This window comes from Impatiens glandulifera, chromosome 1 (assembly GCF_907164915.1).
Source record: "Impatiens glandulifera chromosome 1, dImpGla2.1, whole genome shotgun sequence".
NCBI classification, from domain to species: domain Eukaryota; kingdom Viridiplantae; phylum Streptophyta; class Magnoliopsida; order Ericales; family Balsaminaceae; genus Impatiens; species Impatiens glandulifera.
The window spans coordinates 52,565,603-52,573,000 of record NC_061862.1 but is presented as its reverse complement, the minus strand read 5'-3'; positions in this window follow the sequence as shown (position 1 = coordinate 52,573,000).

Here is a 7,398-nt window from a genome sequence, read left to right as displayed (position 1 = left end):
CCAAGAAGATTCTATTGGCAGATTTTGAATCAATCTACCAATATGAGGACCATGAAGTCAGGGAAATGTTCTTAGCCATTGAAAGGAGTGGGTTAAGAAGTTTCCTTGAGAACAGGTTCATCATCGACTACCTGGTAGTCGAAGAACTGTTCGAAACCGTAAAAGAGGTGCATCGAGAGATACTCGTTGCACAGGTTTACGGTCAAAAATTCCTTTTCAGCGAGACGGATTTCGCTGTATACTGCGGTTTACCCAATGAAGGGGTAACCGACCTAACCTATTCCCCGGCGACAATGGAAGAAATGTGTCACCGGTTCTCTGGATCTGACATCCCGGTTAAACCCTGGGGTGCTAAGAGTCAACTTTCTCACAAGTACCAGATTCTCTGCGAGATTCTGGGAAAATCTGTCATGTGCAGAGAGAAAAGTTACTACTACACTCAAAGGGTCTTCGAAATGATGATCGCTGTAACGGTTGGGACACCGGTCAACTGGTCCTGGATCATCTTCAGCAACCTGAAGAAGATGATTCTCTCCAACAAAACCGGCTATGCTCCTCAGCTGAGCGGTTTCTGCGCAAGTCTGGAGATCCACTCCGGAGCCTTCGTCACTCTTCATCCTAGGCACGTGCTCAACAAAGAACGAGTACAAGAAATGATCGACCAGTGGGAAGCGATCAAGGCTAGAAAAATCCAAGCGGCTGAGGCTTCAACCGCTCAAACAGCTGAATCGTCAAATGTCTAAACCTGTCTTTCCTCTTTTCTTTCTTTTTCCTTACAAAACCGGTACTTTTGATGTACTACCGGTTTTGTACTTCAATTAATGAAACAGATTTCTTTCCTTTCCAAGTCAAAATCTATAACATTCAATGCGTCGTATCAAAAATAAATCATTCCACTCTTGGAAAGATAAACTTCAAAGCATGCCTGAATTGATTTGACAAGACATGCCTTTATTCTCTTGGAAAATCACAAAATCATTAATAACTAAGCATAAACGGCTAGATTTTCAAATCCTTGCATTAAATGCTCTCACTCATTCCAGGCTATAAAAAGGGGTTCAACTTCCATTTTTTTTCAAATCACGCCTTCAAGCCTTCCTCTCTCCAAAACTCAAAAGCTCAAGAACTCCCTTAAACTTCCTTCACCACTCATCACCATGTCTGCTGAGTTAAGAAACACTCTTATTATCGATTTTGAGGATATTAAGGAAAGTGCCTACTATGAATGCATTTTTCAGCATGTCATAGACTCTGGTTTGAAAGGTTTTCTCAAGGGTTCGGACACCATCCTCGAAGAGGAGGTGTATGAATTCTTTAACAACGATCACATTCTGGATGATGGCAGCATTCGCACCATCATCGACGGCCAATTCCTCCAGTTTACTGAGGAAGAATTCGCCACTTTCTTTCACCTTCCGACCGAAGGTTTTTCTGACTTCCCTACGCCATTCCTACCGGTTAAGGAAGACTTCTTCCACATCTTCTCCTCCTCCAACGCTCCGATTAAGGACTTTGGGAAGAAAAAAGATCTCGCTCCTCACTACCAAGTCCTGCATGACTTGGTTCACAGGTCTATCATAGGCCGAATGCCCAACCAGAACTATTGCCGGGAAGCATTCGACATTATGATAGCAATCATTCGCAACTCCGACATCAACTGGGCTTCCTATCTCTTCAATAAACTAAAGCAGCTTATGACCGGTAAAAGAGGAAGGATCAGTTACGCTCCTCAAATTACCCGGTTTCTGATGTCCAAGCGTCGCAACCTTGGAACCGGTGTTCCAGTTGGACCGTCCAACACCTTCACCATGATCATGATGCACAGGTGGATATCAAGGATTGAGGAACGATCACCTGAAAACACCCTTGAAAATTGGTATGAAAGGATGGTGGAAGGAGACTGGTTCACCAAAGATTAAATCCCTCTTTCTCCTTACTTCTACTTTCCGGTTTCTGGTCATTTTGTTGTACGACCAGAACCGCTAAATATGTTAATCTTTTCTCTTCTATTAATGAAATATTTCAATTCTTAAAGAGTCTCCGGTTTTCTCATTCAACATATTCCTTTCCGGTTTCTCAAATTGAAAATTAAAAGTTAACCTAACAGCTTCCGGTTAACAAGATGTAAACAGGAACCGGAATTTCAAGCAAAAATGAAAATTTGAAAAATCTTAACTGCCCATGGTTTTTACCACTCAAAACTTACCGCCCATCGAATTTCCGCTTTTACCGCCGAAAGTTACGGCAGTAACTTTTGGAGGGAAAATTGGCGCCAAAACACCAAGTTGACGGTTCATCTTCAAAACTGCCTGGAACTGCCATCTATATAAACTCAAATCAGCCCATTCAACACATGTTCTTTCTCTCTCTAAAACTTTCAGAACTTCAAAGATCCTCTCTCTCCGATCATCATCAATCTTCATCTTCCTCTCTCAAAAATTATCATGGATCTAGGCAAAACTCCGTTTCAATGGATGTTGCAGGTTGATTTCGCAGACATTGACGAGCATGCTGACGACAAGAACAAGGCTGTTCTTCAACTTCTTTGAGAATCTGGGTTGGAGAAGTTTCTCTCTGGTCCGTTCACCATCTATCCGGCGGCGGTGACGGAGTTCTTAACAACGGCAACACTGTTGAAGAGAAAGATCTCGGCTACTGTCAACGGGAAGGCCGTTCTTGTAACTGAGGAAATTTTTGCGGAGGCCCTCGGTCTGCCCAACACAGGTTCGGACCTAAAGTTCGACCTAACCGACTCAGAATCAAATGCTGCCCGGTTGGTTGTATCCTTATCAGGTCAGGATCTGGTGATCCACAACAGCCGGAAAATCAAGCTGAAACCGGAATACAAATGGTTAGTGACCATCATCTCCAAATCGCTCCAAGGAAGGGGAGGTAACTTTGATAATCTCACAAAGTTTAAGCTCAGAATGCTGTTGGCCATTGTCCGCAACGATAAGGTGGACTGGGGATACGTTTTATACGAAGAATTCTGTCAAATGGTGATCAAGAAAGACGGCCGGGTGCAGGCCTATGCTATGCAAATTGTTAAAATCCTTGAGTTCCTTAATGTGGAACTAGGTGAAGGCGTACCGCTTCCGATCTCCAACATTCTTGACTCTGAGTCAGTGGCAGAAAAACCGGAGAAGACGATAAAGCCAAAAACCTCAAAGACAAAGTCATCTAAGGGAGCCAGTTCATCGGTTCCAGTTGAAGAAGAAACAAGACAAAGGAAACCGTCAAGAAAAGCGGTTGAGGCAGAAGCTCCACCAGAACCGAAGAGGAGGAAGAAAGTATCCGCGAAGAAGAGTGCAAAGAAACCGGCCGACTCCGAGAAAACGCTCTCATCGGACAATCCACCGGAAAGAACCGCAGATGTCTTTCAATCCATCCCAATCAACACCGTTGTCCCAACTCCCATCCCATCCGATTCTCCAAAGCAAACCGAATCCTCGGGGAGCGAGGAGAACAAGTCAACTTCAAAGGAGGAGGCAGAGGAAAATGTTCAATCTGCAACCTCCAAGTCACCAAGCAAGCAAGCCGATGAAGTATTAGCCGATGTGGGCTTGAATACTTCAGAAGCAATTCAGAATGTGGTCCAGGAGATCACAAGAGAAACCGAAGAAGACGACGTTTCTAGTCGTCGGAAGCCAGAAAATCAGGTTGAAATACCTGATCAAACAGAAGTTCAACCGGTCGATGAGACGACCAAGTCAACAGAAACTGCACCTCCGGCTCAGGAGGAAAATATTGACGAACGGGAACCTTCCGGTTCCGCAGGAGGCAAGACAGCTCCAGAAGGTCCATCTCGAGTAGACAAAGGCAAAGGCATTCTTCTTGAAGAAACACCTGAAACCGGAATGGGCACGTTGCAGATCGATGCTCAGAATGAAGCCACAACCGGGGACGAATATCAATACACCTTAGAGCAAGAAAATGAGCTATTTGATGAATTCATTCAAGACATGAACAAAGGTGCGAGTGACGCACTAGCTCCATATATCCGGTGGGTGAAGCTTCGATGCGAGACCAAATTATCCGACATGCTTCCAGGTTTTAGTGGAAACAGGCAGTGGGATGCACTCGTCAAGCTAGAAGAGATGGCACTCGAGTTAGCCAACACCAATCTGATCCAACCGGCGTTTTCCAAAGCTCCGGTAATCCTTGAAAATGTTCGGTTGCAGGCAGTTGAGAATGCCTTTCAAGAAATCCAAGGAAAGACTCTAGAACCGATTGAAATGAAGATGGCAGAACGATTTATTGGGGTACGAGAAAGACTTGTGGAAAGTTTCGACCGTCTTTATAAGAAATGGTGGGATACTTGCCAACGTCAATTCAAAAATCCTGAATTATTTCAAAGTAAGCCCTTCTTTATCACTGGTGAAACATCCGGCACTTCTGAAAACCGGGAACAAGAAGCCTCTCAACCGGCTAAAGCTCTGGACATCGATCAAATTAAGCAAGTAGTGGTGGAAACAGCTGACTCATGCCTTGGGAACTTTAAAGCAGTAGCCGACGAAAGAATTTCAGTGGCTGAAGATAAAATGGTAAACTCTCTACAAACTATGATGGATACGACAATGCAAACAACGGTTAAAGCCATGATTACCGAATCCGTCAACGCCGCAACCGCTCCACTTTTGGACATGCTGCAAGCAATGGCAATCCAGATCGGTGAAATGTCAAAGGCTCAAGTCGGCTCAACCCAAACACAAATCGAAAAGGATGCTGAAACCGCACGGAAATTACAAGAAGAAGAGATTGAAAGAGAACGGCTACAGAAGGAACTTGAAGATAAGGATCATGAGCTTTCCCAACAATGCAATGAAGAGGAGCAGGCAAACGTTCAGGAACCGGCACAGGGTCAATCATCCCACTCCATGAGTACAAGGAACAAGAACAAGAAGAAACGGAGTGCCATTAAAAACGTGATGAAGCGGGCAGAATTGAAGACAGCCGAACCGGTTGCGTTGAATGCGGAACCGCTTGATGAGGAAGAAGAAGAAGATCCGGAGGAACTCAACAGACGGAAAAGAAGGACAACCGGAGAATCCACCGCAACTCCAAGCTGCAGACCTCTGACTGTTCCACCTCGTCCACCGCCAAAACCAATTTGCGCCAACTTCAACCTTAAGAAAAAGGTCCCCGGTCATTCAAGTGTGTGGGCCGGTGTGGTGATAGATGCTGACAGACGTGCTAGAGAGCACAGAGCACGAATAGAAGAAGCAAGAAGACGTCTGGACAAAGAGCTGGAAAAGGAGCAAGACAAGGGGGGATCATCCAAGCCTTAAACTCTATTTCCATAATTATTTTGAACAACTATGTTTTTACTGTGTTTCAGAACTTGGTTACTTTGCTATCCTTTATGTTTTTTTTAAAACATACTTTCTATGTTTCTCAAACATACAATCTCACCTATTTCTATTCAAAACATACACTTATCAAAAATCAAACTCATGTTTTTCAAACACGTTTCTCTCAAAACAAAATTCTTAAAACCGGCCACACATTACAATTTTTGAATATTTATTCTAAATAATCAAAAAGGGAGAAATTGATAGAAAAATTAAGTAAGTTAATTTTCTTAAAACCGGCCACACATTACAATTTTTGAATATTTATTCTAAATAATCAAAAAGGGAGAAATTGATAGAAAAATTAAGTAGATTAATTTTCTTAAAACCGGCCACACATTACAATTTTTGAATATTTATTCTAAATAATCAAAAAGGGAGAAATTGATAGAAAAATTAAGTAGATTAATTTTCCAATCGGCCAGACAAACTAAACAGAAGCTGAATTTCATGTGCAGGTACTTAACAAACCGGAACCAGAAACCCTGCATCAATAACCGGTCGCTACCACTTCAAAGAAACCGGATTCAAGTGATCAAGATAAATGATCACAGGAACCGGCTTCACTTTCTCAAGCAACCGGTTAGCCAAGACAGAAGATTTCACACCAACCGGATCATAATGCACAACACACAGAAACCGGAAAGTACAGATCAAAAGTCAGAAGATTCAAATCTCAAGAGTGACGTACTATGACGAAAGAAACGTGTCTCGAAAGAATAAAAGAAGATCGGATCCGATCAGAAGCATGGGAGGAAAGCAATGATGCCTTGGTGATCCGATGCTGACGACCGGAAGCGGATGTTCAACACGTGTATCAATCTGAAAACCGGTTATGTCATCATCTGTTCAGAGTCACCTGCATGAATGCCAGGTGTTGAGGAAGTTGAAGCGTGCAAGCAATCCTTCTGCAAACAGGCGTGATGACGATCAACCAATCCAGAAGAGAGAGAAGAAAGTAGCCGTTAACTACTTTCAGCTATAAAAGGAAGATGGATCGTCTTCATTAAATGCCAGTTCTGTAAGTGACGGATTACAGAAAACAAAGTTATAAAGCATTCAATTCTAGAGAGATAAAGTCTTGTATTCTATAACCGGCATAGTCAAACCGGAAATCCTGGTGTGTGATTATTGTGTTGTGTTGTATTACATCAAAGTGTGAGTTTGGTGTAACCGGCGAGTAGCGAAGTTGGGCTCGACCGGAAGTATATTTGTAACTCTAAAGAGTTAGTGGAGATCCTTCTCATAACCTGAGAAGAAGGGGTGACGTAGGAGGGTTTGCTCCGAACATCCATAAACAAATTCCTTGCCTCGTGTTCTTTCTTTTGCTTTCATTTCCTCTTTCTAAACTTAAACCGCAAACTAATCGCTCTTCTAAAACCGGTCATTCACCTCCATTAAATTGATTCCTTCTTAAACCTCATCTAAAGTCGCAAACGTTGCTTCAACCTGAAACAGACATTTCCGCCCTTGAACCCGGTTCAAGAGTCTGTGACAGGCTGTGCAGTGCTGAGAAAGGTTTTAGTCTCTAACCGGACTATCACCAAGTTGTGTGTTGTTGTAAGAGGCCACCCTTACTGAAACCGGAAAACACCCCGGTCCTCCAAGGGCGTCCCCGATCCTAACAACTATAATAAATAATAAAATTAGTAATATTGAAATGTTAAAAAACAAACAAAAACATTACTTACATGTATAATTATGTTGTAAATTTTGAAAAAGATAACAATTTTGTTATTGCTAAAATGAAGAAAAATGTAGAAAGAATGCTGGAGAAATTTTTTAAAGTTTGAATATGAAAAGTTTAGAGAGGGAAATACATTTTTTTCATTAAGATGATGAGAGAAATACATATTTTGGGAATATAAACAAAATAATGTAGAAGTGGAGTGTGAATAAGAACAAAATATTTATGATGATATTAGTAATGATAGGTATTTGAAATGTCACATTAAATTTTAATAAAAAACATTTTATTTTTTGTATATATAGTCGGGTGTCGGGTTTGGGTTTTGTACACTCTCCATCCCCGACCCCGTACCCGATC